At 37.1% G+C, this 12,053-nt stretch overlaps 1 pseudogene; it reads right to left on the bottom strand.

Moving 5' to 3' along the window:
- Window positions 1-2,607: 2,607 nt before the first annotated feature.
- On the bottom strand, window positions 2,608-3,231 carry LOC143402360 (large ribosomal subunit protein eL18 pseudogene; annotated as a pseudogene).
- Between the last annotated feature and the right edge of the window lie 8,822 nt (window positions 3,232-12,053).

Here is a 12,053-nt window from a genome sequence, read left to right as displayed (position 1 = left end):
TAACAGATCTATCTTGAACTCAGAAAAACACTCTGTAGTTAGCTATTCTCTTCCCCCACCACACAGTCCCCACATCTACCTACATCTTCCTGATCCTGGACTGGATCATTCTTATTTAGACTTACATTTTTTATTTAGACTTATTCATTTTTTAATATTCACTTTTTTTAGTTGTAGTTGGACACAATACCTTTATTTTATTTATTTATTTTTATGTAGTGCTGAGTATCAAACCCAGGGCCTCGAATGTGTTAGGCGAGTGCTCTACCGCTAAGCCACAATCCAAGCCCTTTTTTTTTTTTTTTTTTTTTTTAAGATAATCACCCTCTTTTAAGATAATAACCCTTTGGTGCAAGAATTAAAATCAAGAATCAATAAATGGGATGAACCCAAACTAAAAAGTTTTTCTCAGCAAAACAAGCAATCTGTGAGATGAATAGAGAGCCTACATCTTGGGAGCAAATCTTTACCCCTCAGGTATCAGATAGAGCACTAATCTCTAGGGTATATAAAGAACTCCAAAAGTTAAACACCAAAAAAAACCCCAAATAACCCAATCAATAAATGGGCCAAGGACCTGAATAGTCACTTCTCAGAAGATGATGTACAATCAATCAATAAATGTATGAAAAAATTGTTCATCATCGCTAGCCATTAGAGAAATGCACATTAAAACCACTCTAAGATTTCATCTCACTCCAGTCAGAATAGCAGCTATTATGCATACAAACAACAATTAGTGTTGGTGAGGATGTGGGGAAAAAGGAACACTCATACACAGCTGGTGGGACTGCAAATTGGTGCAGCCAATATGGAAAGCAGTATGGAGATTTCTTGGAAAATTGGGAATGGAACCACCATTTGACCCAGCTATCCCTCTCCTTGGTCTATACCCAAAGGACTTAAAAACAGCATACTACAAGGACACAGTCACATCAATGTTTGTAGTAGTACAATTCACAATAACTAAACTGTGGAACCAACTTAGATGCCCTTCAATAGGTGAATAAATAAAAACACTGTGGCATATGTACACAATGGAATATTACTCAGCAATAAAAGAGAATAAAATCATGGCATTTGCAGGTAAATGGATGGAGTTAGAGAAGACAATGCTAAGTGAAGTTAGCCAATCCCCAAAAGCCAAATGCTGAATGTTTTCTCTGATATAAAGAGGCTGATTAATAGTGGGATAGAGAGAGAGAGAGAAAGAGCATGGGAGGAATAGACGATAGGGCAGAGGGGTTGAAGGGGAAGGGAGGGGGTATGGGGTTATTAATGATGGTGAAATGTGATGGACATTATTATCCAAAGTACATGTATGAAGACATGAGGAAAAAAGGAAAGGAAAGGTGGGGGGTGGGAAGGGTGGTGATCACTTGAAAAGCAAAGGAGATAAATAGAATAGAGGACAGGGACCAAGAAGTGGGGGGTAGCGAAGAGAGAAGGAAGTGCAGGAGAGTGATATTGTCCACATTATATTGTTATAGTGTCACATACTTGTGTAACAACAAATCCCAATATTATGTACAACTACAGCACACCGATTAAAAAATATGGATTAAAAAATTAAAAAAAATTTAAAAAGATAATCACAAATGGGGCTGGTGTTGCAGCTCAGTTGTAGAGCCCTTGCCTAGCATGTGTGAGGCACTGAATTTAATCCTCAGCACCACATAAAAATAAATAAATAAAATAAAGAATGTTTGAAGCATGATTTTCCCTTTAAAAAATGATAATCACAAATGCTAGAAAATTATTTGACTAGGCAGTAAATTCCCATTTATTATATGCAAAGTAGTTCATGATAATGATTCATCTGGAAATGTAATAAAGTTCCAAAATAGGATCCCTGTGTTAAAGACTGTGTGTGTTAATTTTAATTCATCAAAGATTATGGTTGCAAGAAAATTTTACAAAGATTACTTTCTTCAAATGTTATATCAGCTCATGTTCCTATCAGCAGTGTCTGTAGATTCCTGTTTCCACAGTCATCAGCATTTATCCTCAGTCATCACTTTTTGCCAATCTGATGGGTAAGAAGATGTGTAGTAAATGTATAACATTTCTGTAGCATTTTCCTGACTACTAGTAAGGGTGAACATGTTTCTGTAATTTGTTAGTGTTTGCATACATACAAATACGTACATACACTAAGATCATGTTGATATGTATGTATTTATATAAATGTATATATAAATTGATCAAATGATATATATATATATATAGATGTTTGGGTGTACAATGTTTTAGTATTCTATGTTGCTTTGACATAACTTGATTACTCAATTAACCTGATTTAATATTCTTCAAGTTCTTAAGTTACTTAAGAATTTTGGAAATTCTATTGAAATGGTTGAAATTTATATAGTTCTAAATTGCTTAGCATATAATTTAAAAATTTTCCCAATTTAAAGCATTATGTAGGAGTAAACATCTGAAATTATCCAGTGCAAAAAGTTCAGGAAGTGTATGTTAATAAGTCTCTTTAATGCAAAGATAAGTCCAAGGAACAGACTCAGGGACTTTTAAAAAAACCAACCCAAACTGTCAAGCAGGTTATTTAACAAAGATTTTTTTTTTTTTTTTTTTTTTTTTTTTTTGCCATCAAATTCAAAGCCTCTTTATTAACAGTAAGTCTGGGGTTAGTTTTTGTACCCACGGCTGGCCCTCCGACCTCTGGCACGCTCGAATTTCCTGCCCTTGGAGCGGACATAGGGTTTGGTGTGGCTGTGTGGGGTCCCAGGAGCCTTGCCAAAATGCCGGTACACCTCTCTGCCCTTGCGAGGACCAGACAGCAGGACTGTGCCACGGCCCTTGGGGGAGTCCAGGGCCAGTTGGTCAAAGGTGAGGATCTCGCCCCCAGCCTTGAGGATGCGGGTACGGCTTGGCTGGTCACGCGCAGTGCGCACACCTTCAGTTTGGGCACCTCCTGAACACGAACATCATCTGTCATGGTCCCCACGACCACAGCTGTTTTGTTTTCTCGGCCGGGAAGCTTCATCTTCCGGATCATCCGGGAGAGGGAGAGAGGTGGCCTATTGGTGCCACTCATGAACAACCTCTTCAGTACCACTTGGTTGAAGGTAGAATTGGTTCGACTAGCCAGAAACCTGTACAACTTGACGAACAGCCTTAGGTAGATGTCCTGGCTCTTGGGCTCCTTGCGCCGAACCTTTCGGTCCTTGTTGTGGCGTATGTCGACTCCCATGATGGCGCCTAGAGCTCGGCCTAGTCCGGAAAGAAAGCAAGAATTTTGAATTCTTATCTAAAAATGCTTTTGGCCTAGCAATTTCTGTAATAAAAGAATTTCTTCACCTTAAAAAGTCAGCATGTAGTTTCTTATTTTCTGGGTATTCCAGAACATCCCACCCAAGTTGCCATAGACCCAAGAAAATAGGCCAATAGATCCATGAGTACCATTTATTCAGTGGACTTACAGACAGAAGTGTGGTCCTGGGCCACAGCAAGACCAACTGAATCCCCATAACTTCAGTCAGAAGGAGAATAGAAACTGGTTAGGACAAAAGTGACTTCATTCCAGCTGGAATGCACCTCGTTTATCTTAATGCTAACATCAGAGTCAGACACATTCCTGGGCTCCAAGATACAGCTGTATAGTTCCACATACCATTCTAATGGTTTTGTCTAATTATTGCTTGCTGCAAAACTATGCAGGGAAAACTGGCCAGGGTTACTCTGAGGCAATCATGTTGGTTATGACTCAAGATGGCTGCAATCATGTCAAGCGAATCCATATACTGGGAATTCTGAGAACTCTAGGAATATTAGACTTTGGTAAGTATATTTTAGATTCTAGAAACCAATTGGAATAAAGCTCCTTTTACTAAGGAGACTTTATGACCTAAAACAGGTAGTGGAAATCTTTTTATGTAAATAAATAAATAATATATATTTCAGATTTTGTGGGCCTTGAGTTCTCTGTTGCAACCACTGACCTCTATCATAAACTATTCATAAAGGAATGGATGTGGCTGTGTTCCAATAAAGCTTTATTACAAAAATAGTAGGTCAGACCACTCTGCCCAAATTGCAGTGACTAGGAGTTAAATACTGAAAAATTACAACTTGCTGGAGCATGAACTTATGAGAAGAAACCTTCAAGGGAATCAGTAAAGAGGGTAGGAAAACCTGAATTGTATCTGATGAATTGCTGTAGGCTCACAGTGAACAAGTTTGAAGATTTAAAACCTGAAGGAGGCCCACTCATAGGGGACCCAAATATTTCCATGAGTTTTACCTTTAAGAGTTAGACAAGGTTCTCCAAGTGAATGTTTGAGAAAAACCCCTCCTGCTACCATCAGAAAGGAAAAAAGGACCATTTTAATATATAAGAGAACACTGTTCTTATTAACAAGTCCTGCCCTTAGAGAATCTATATTACCAGCGACTCAACTATTCAAATTTTTATCAGAGCCTAACCAAGGAAACAATTCCAACCCATTCTAGCCAGGCTGTCCTACCTAATGCAGGATGTTGAGAAGCACTTGTGAATTCATAGACCAGAGTCACAAGCTTACTAAACAACTGAGACCCAATCATAGGAAAACAGGATGTTTCTGCTCCTCACCTGTGTTAGCTTTTTGTTGCTCTAACCAAAATACCTGACAAGAATGACTTAAAGAATGCAAAGTTTATTTTAGACTCATGGTTCCAGAAGTTCAGATCAGGGTCTGCTACCATCATTGCTCTGGGCCCAGAACATTATGACAGCAGGGTGTGGTGGAGGAAAACTGCTCACCTCCTGGTAGCCAGGAAGAGGAGAGAATGCAGGAGGAGCCAGGAACAAAGTACATAATCCCCAAGGCTTGCTCCCAGGGACCCACCTCTTTCAATCATCCCACCTGCTTTGTAGTTACCACTCAGCTATTCCAAATTATTAATCTGTCAAGTGGATTAATCCACTGATTAAGTTACAGCTTTCACAGATTAATCATTTCACTTCCTGAGTTCATGCAGGAGATTTTGGGAGATACCTGATGTCTAAACCATAACACCACCCTCCCATCTTATCTTTACATTACTAAAGGTCTATTTATGGCAGTTCTTTTTACTCAGCTTACCATGTCTGGCTATCAATAAAAATTGTGAGACATAATAAAAGGAAAAAATACAGTTTGAAAGAGACAGAAAAAATCAAATATTGACCTGGCAAGGATGTTGAGATTATCAGACTAAGAATTTAAAATATCTATAATTAATACCCTGTGGACTCAGGCAGGAAACAGTTCAGTGACACAGCTCTTGCCTAGCATGTGCAAGGTCCTGGGTTCTATCCCCAAGAAAGAGAGAAATAAATACCCTATGGTCAAAAACACATCATGTAAGAATAAATGGGTTATGTAGGCAGAGATGGAGCTTCCAAGAATCATAAAGAAATGTTAGAGATTTAAAAACTGTATCAGAAAAAAAAAAAGAATGTCTTTGATTGGCTCCTTAATAGACTAGACACAGCTGAGGAAAAAAAAAAAAAAACACCTCTGAGCTTGAGCATATATAATTATTAGAAAATTCCCAGAAAGAAAAGCAAAGAGAGAAAAGGTTAGGAAAAGAAGGAACATAATATTCACGAACTGTAGGACAGCTACGAATAGTGTAACATACACTTAATGGAGAAGAAAGAAAGAAAATATATTTGCAGCAATAACAGCTGAGAATTTCCTCAAACCAAAGATCTAGGAAACCTCAAGCAGGATAAATGACCCCCCCCATACCTAAGCATATCATATTCTAAATTTTGAAAAGTCAAAGATAAAAAAATTATTTAAAGAAGCCAAGGGAGAAAGACACTTTACCTATAGAAAAGCAAAGATAAGAATTACATCCAAATTCTTCTCAGAAACCATGTTAGCAAGAAGAGTGAGGTGAAATATCTACAAGTTTGACAGAAAAATCCACCAAACTAGAATTCTGTACTCTGCAAAATTATCTTTCAAAAGTGAAGGAAAGTAAGGACTTTCTCAGACAAAATTTAGGAAACTTGTTGTCAGTATATCTACCTTGCAAGAAATGTTAACAGAAACCCTTTGGAGAGAAGAAATATGAGATCAGTTAGAAATTCAGATCAATATAAAGAAAAAAAGAGAATTGGAGAATGAATACATGAAGCTAAAATTAAAACTCTTATTCTTCTAATTCTTACTTGATTTAACAGAAAACAGTTTGTTCAAAATGGCAGCAACATATGTATTTGATTATGTCTGTATACATATTAAATATGTATGCACATATATATGCAAATGAAATCAATGACAGCAATGATAAAAGGAAATGGGAGGGAGGAATTAGGATTACCTTATTATTTTTCAGGATTAATATTACCTGCAAAGTAATACAATGTTATTTGAAAGAGGACTGGGATTATTTATAAATAAATATTGCAAACTCTAGCACAACTACTAAAGACTGTATAAAAAATGGAGGATAAGTGATATGCTAAGAAAGGAGAGAAAATAGAGTCCTATAAAATGCTCAATTAAGATTACAAATGGCATAAAAAGAGTGGAAGGTACAAATAGGAACAAAGAACAATGGAAAAAGAAAACAATAACAAGCTGAGTAAATATTGGTCTAACTGTACAACACTAATCACTTTAAACACTAATGGTCTAATTACATCAATCAAAAGACAGATTGTGAAAATACATCAAAAAACAAGATCCAACTAAGCCAGGTATAGTGGCACATGACTATAGTACTGGCTACTTTGGAGGCTGGGGTAGGAGGATCACTGGAGTCCAAAGTTTAAAACCACACTGGCAACAGAAAGACCCACATTTACAAAAACATGATCCAATTATGTTATCTAAAAGAAACTGTAAATATCAAGACACATATGGTTAAAACTGTAAATATCAAGACACATATGGAGAAAGATACACCATGCTAACACTACTCAAAAGAAAGCAGGAATAGCTATAATAATTTCAGAAAGACCAGACTTCTGAGCAAAGAAAGTTATCAGGGAAAGTTACATGAGGGTAAGGTCAATTCTTCAAGAAAAAATACAAATCTTTTATGTGTATCTACTTAAAACAGAATGTCAAAATATGGAAAGCAAAAACTGACAAAAATGTAAGAAAAAAAGAATTTATTATTATCGTTGGAGACTTCAACATGTTTAACAGAAATGGGCAGATCCTGAAGGCAGAAAAATCTGTAAGGACATAGTGGATCTCAAAAACACCATCAAGCAATTAGATTTCATTGACATCCATTGACTATTTCATCCATCGACAGCAGAGTTCACATTCTTCTCCAAATCACATGAACAATTCACCATGATAGACCACATTTTTGGCCATAAGACACACCTCTTTTTTTTTATCGTAAAATAGAATATATTGCCGGGTGTGGTGGAGCACGATGGTAATTTCAGCGGCTCTGGAAGCTGAGGCAGGAGGCTCATGAGTTCAAAGCCAGTCTCAGCAACTTAGCAAGGCCCTAAGCAACTCAATAAGACCCTGTCTCTAAATAAAATACATAAAAGGGCTGGGGATGTGGCTCAGTGGTTAAGTGCCCCTGACTTTGATCCCCAGTACCAAAAAAAAAAAAAAAAAAAAAAAAAAGAAAAGAAAAAAAGATTATATTATGTAGCATATACAATATGCTATAATTGTACTAATTATATATTATAACTAGCATTTTCTTCTTCATTAGACCTTTTCAGTCTAAACAGATTTTTTTTTGTTCCTTTTAGATATACATGACAGTGGTGTATTTTAACATATTATACATACATGGAGTATAATTTCCCATTCTTGTGGTTGTACATGATGTGAGTTACACTGGTTGTGTATTCATATATGAACATAGGAAGGTTATGCCTGATTCATTTTACTGCCTTCTTATTCCCATTCCCTCCTCCCTTCCCTTCTTTACCCTTTGTCTAATCCAGTGAACTTCTATTCTTCCTTCCTTCCCCGTTATTGTGTGTTAGCATCCACATATCAGAACATTAGCCTTTGTTTTTTGGGGATTGGCTTATTTCACTTAGCAGGATGGTCTGCAGTTCCTTCCATTTATCTGCAAATGCCATAAACTCATTCTTCTTTATGGCTGGGTAATATTCCATTGTGTGTATGTACCACATTTTCTTTAGCCATTCCTCTGTTGAGGGGCACCTAGATTGGTTCAATAGCTTGGCTATTGTGAGCTGAGCTACTATACACATTGATGTGGCCATGTCAATGTAGTATGCTAATTTTAAATGCTTTAGGTATCTGCTGAGGAGTGGGATAACTGAGTCAAATGGTGGTTAGATTCCTAATTTTCTGACGAATCTCCATACTGCTTTCCACGTAGTTGCACCAATTTACAGTCTCACCAGCAACATATGAGTATAACTTTTCCCCTACATCCTTGCCAACATTTATTGTTACTTTCATTCTTCATAATTGCCATTCTGACTGGAGTAAAATGAAATCTCAATGTAGTTTTAATTTGCATTTCTCTAATTACTAAATATGTTGAACAATTTTTTCCATATATTTGCTGATCAATTGTATTTCTTTTCAAAGTGCCTGTTTAGTTCCTTTGCCCATGCATTGATTGAGTTATTATTGCTGTGTGTGTTAGTTTTTTGTGTGTTTTTTATGTATCTTGGAGATTAATGCTGTATCTGAGGTGCAGGTGGCAAAGATTTTTTCCTATTCTGTAGGTTCTTTCTTCATGTTCTTGATTGTTTCCTTTTCTGTGAAGAATTTTTTTTCGGAGGGAGGTGTCTTTTTTATTAATTAATTAATTTATTCTAATTAGGTATATATGACAGCAGAAGGTTACATTTTGATTCATTGTACACAAATGGAGCATAACTTTTCATTTCTCTGGTTGTACACAATGTAGTGTCACACCATATGTGCAGTCAGTCATACATGTACCTAGGGTAATGATGTCCATCTCATTTTACCATCTTTCCTGCCCTCATGCTTTCCCTTCCCTCCCTCCCCTTTGCCTAAAAGTAGTGGTTATATGGGAATTCTTGGTGCTGTATGTCTTTTTTTTTTTTCAGTAATTTTGTTAGTCAGATTTTTTATTTCTGTGACCAAAATACCTGAAAAGAACAACTTAAAAGAGGAAAAGTTTATTTTGGGCTCATGGTTCAGAGATTCAGTCCATGGCAGCTAGGAATGGGGGTGGGGAGATGAAGAATGAGAGAGACAGTGAGAGTGAGAGAGAGAGAGAGAGAAGAGAGAGAGAGAGAGAGAGAGAGAGAGAGAGAGAGAGAGAGAGAGAGAGAGAACGAACACATGGGTGTGCAGGAGTAACCAGGGACAAGATATAATTCCCAAGGGTACACCCCAGTGACCTACTTCCCCCAGCTCCCTCACCCACCTATAGTTATCATCCAGTAATCCGTTCAAATTATTAATCCACCAAATGGATTAATCCACTGATTAGATTGCAGCTGTAATAATCTAATCATTTAACCTCTGAACTTTCTTGCATTGTCTAACATAAATTTTTTGGGGAGGGTCAACTCATAGCCAATCCATAACAATAAGTTTATTGACAAGTTCAGCATGCTGAAACATGTTTTCAAGTATCCTTTCCTGTCATTATTCTTGTTTTTAGTTTGAAGGTTTTAAGCTTTCATTAGCAAGGATATCATTACAAATATTAATTAAAATTTAGTCTCATTTTGGGGGCTTGTACATTTCACAAACTATTTTAAATAATCTTCATTTTAAATTCTTAATCTCTGCTCTATTCTTAGAATGTGACTCAATGGAAATCAAAATTTGCCGTTTGAGTCAACATATTTTTCCCAATATTGTCATTCTTTTTGCTTCAAGATCCAGCAGTTGAACTTGTACGTCTCTTTATTTTTACTTACAGGATTTTCACCTTTGAATGAGAACATCATCCATTTGAATGGCTAGTTGTATTAGTTCAACCACAAGGTTACAATTATCTAGAATAAATAATGTACTATATGAAAATGCTCTTTCTAAATCAGGATATTGAAATTTTGTTTTTTTTTTCCTGCAATACATTAAATTACTGAGCTTTCACTATGGACCAGACAGTGCTGAACAGTTCAAAGCCCAACATCAACTTCGTTTTTACAACAAATGAAAGGTCAGGTAACATAACCCTCTCCACAGTGTCATCTCTAGTTTACAGATGAGGATGTGGGAAAAGAAAAAAAGATGAGTAGGCTGAATCCAGTTTGTTGAGTCAGAGTTCGACTCCTTATTCAGCATCTCAGTAGTCTGACAATCTCTTTAACAATTTTCCTTTCTCTAAAATCAGGATGGTTCCACTTGACCAATATAGTTCATATGTTGGTCGTGAGGATTTAAGTTAAAGTAATGTAATTTTGTAACCGAAAGCAAATAAAATATTTTCCCTATGTTTGGTACTTAACATCTTCCTTAAGGTGCCTAAATTTTTCTACATTATTCTTCCCCTGGGTTAATTTGGTGGGTAGAAGTTTAAATATGTTTAAGAAGTTCAAATTTTATATTTTGATCTCCCCACATTCCTAAAAGTGCCACAATTACTTCTTTTTTGAAGTGACCAAATGAGAAAATCTTCAGGAGAGGGAGGACTCCATGATTTTGGATCGAATGTGTATACAGAGCAAGACATCCAGTGTGGTTTTCTTGTCATTTCTGAATTAATGGCTTAAAACAAAAGCCATTGATTTTACCTCCTTTTTCATGTAGAGAAGCAGCCATAGTTGGGAACAATTATTAAATACAAAGCAGGTTTGCCTTACTCTGGTTACCACTTTAGCTCCCTGGACCTTGGACTACACTTTGACTACTATCAGAGACTGGCCAGGCAGAACACCTACACACAAGTTACATGAAGTGTGTTTATTAAAGACAGGAAGGAAGGAGGCAGGAAGGGACATCAGAAGTCTAAGATTCCTGATGAGTCAGTACCCCAAGGATCAAGAAAGCTTCCCCGGGAGGATTGAGTCTCATTTGCATGTGTCTTCCACTGCAGGTGAGGGACCCAGAAAACATCCTACCCAGGGTTTCATATCCTGGTGCAACTTGAAGCAGCAAGCACTGGAGTAAAGAAGTGAGTACCTGAGAGAGGTGGCAGTGTCAGCTGTGTGGATGTGAGGGAATAGTGTCTGAAGAATACGTGGTGAAATCTCAGTGAATGTTTAGGGAGTGTCCTTAGCTGAGCATTCTTTATTTGTTATTTTTAGTTATAAATGACAGTAGAATGTATTTTGACATATCATACAATACATGGAGTATAACTTCCCATTCTTGTGGTTGTACATGATGTGGAGTTACACTGGTCGTATGTTCATATATGAACACAGGAATGTTACATCTGATTCATTCTACTATCTTTCCCATTCCCATACCCGCTTCCTTTTCCCCATTCCTCTCTGTCCAATCTGGTGGATCTAGACTCCTTCCCCATCCCTATTGTGAGCAGCACCCATATATTAGAGAGAATATCTGGTCTTCAGTTTTTTGGGATTGGCTTATTTCACTTATCATGATTGCCTCCAGGTCATTATTCTTTATGCTTAGCCGAATATTCTGCAAGTTATGACCAGTGAGGAAGAAGACTGCAAGCTTCCTCCCAGTTCTGGCCTTTCCCCTCATCCTTTTCTTTGTCTATTATCAGAAGAGCCAGTCCAGAGCAGACAGAAGTGTGTGAGGGGTGAGCCTGGTGACCAGCAGGTATTTCATCAAGCTAAGCTGCCAAAGGGGAGGAAGACTTTGAGACAGACATGAGATTCAAGTTTTAAAATTAAGTGAAGTAAGCCTTAGAAATTCAAAGTAGACTAAATATAAAAAGGACAATGACCAAAAAAATTAAGGCATGTAGCCAAAAAGTCAATAGATGCTTCCCAGTGGGAAAAGGAGAAAAAGGTAGGTTATGACAAATGCAAGTGTGTATATGTGTATGTATGTACGTGTGTGTGTGTGTGTGTGTGTGTGTGTGTAGTGATTGAATATGTATCATGTAGGCTAATACTTGAGAATTGGTTGGGATTTGGGCAATAACTGATTGGGAAACAGGAATCCAGAAGGGAAGAGTTTGAAAAAAAAGGA

Source organism: Callospermophilus lateralis, chromosome 6 (genome assembly GCF_048772815.1).
Source record: "Callospermophilus lateralis isolate mCalLat2 chromosome 6, mCalLat2.hap1, whole genome shotgun sequence".
Lineage (NCBI taxonomy): Eukaryota > Metazoa > Chordata > Mammalia > Rodentia > Sciuridae > Callospermophilus > Callospermophilus lateralis.
Note: the sequence above shows the minus strand (reverse complement) of the source record. Positions and strands in the feature narration are given on the sequence as shown.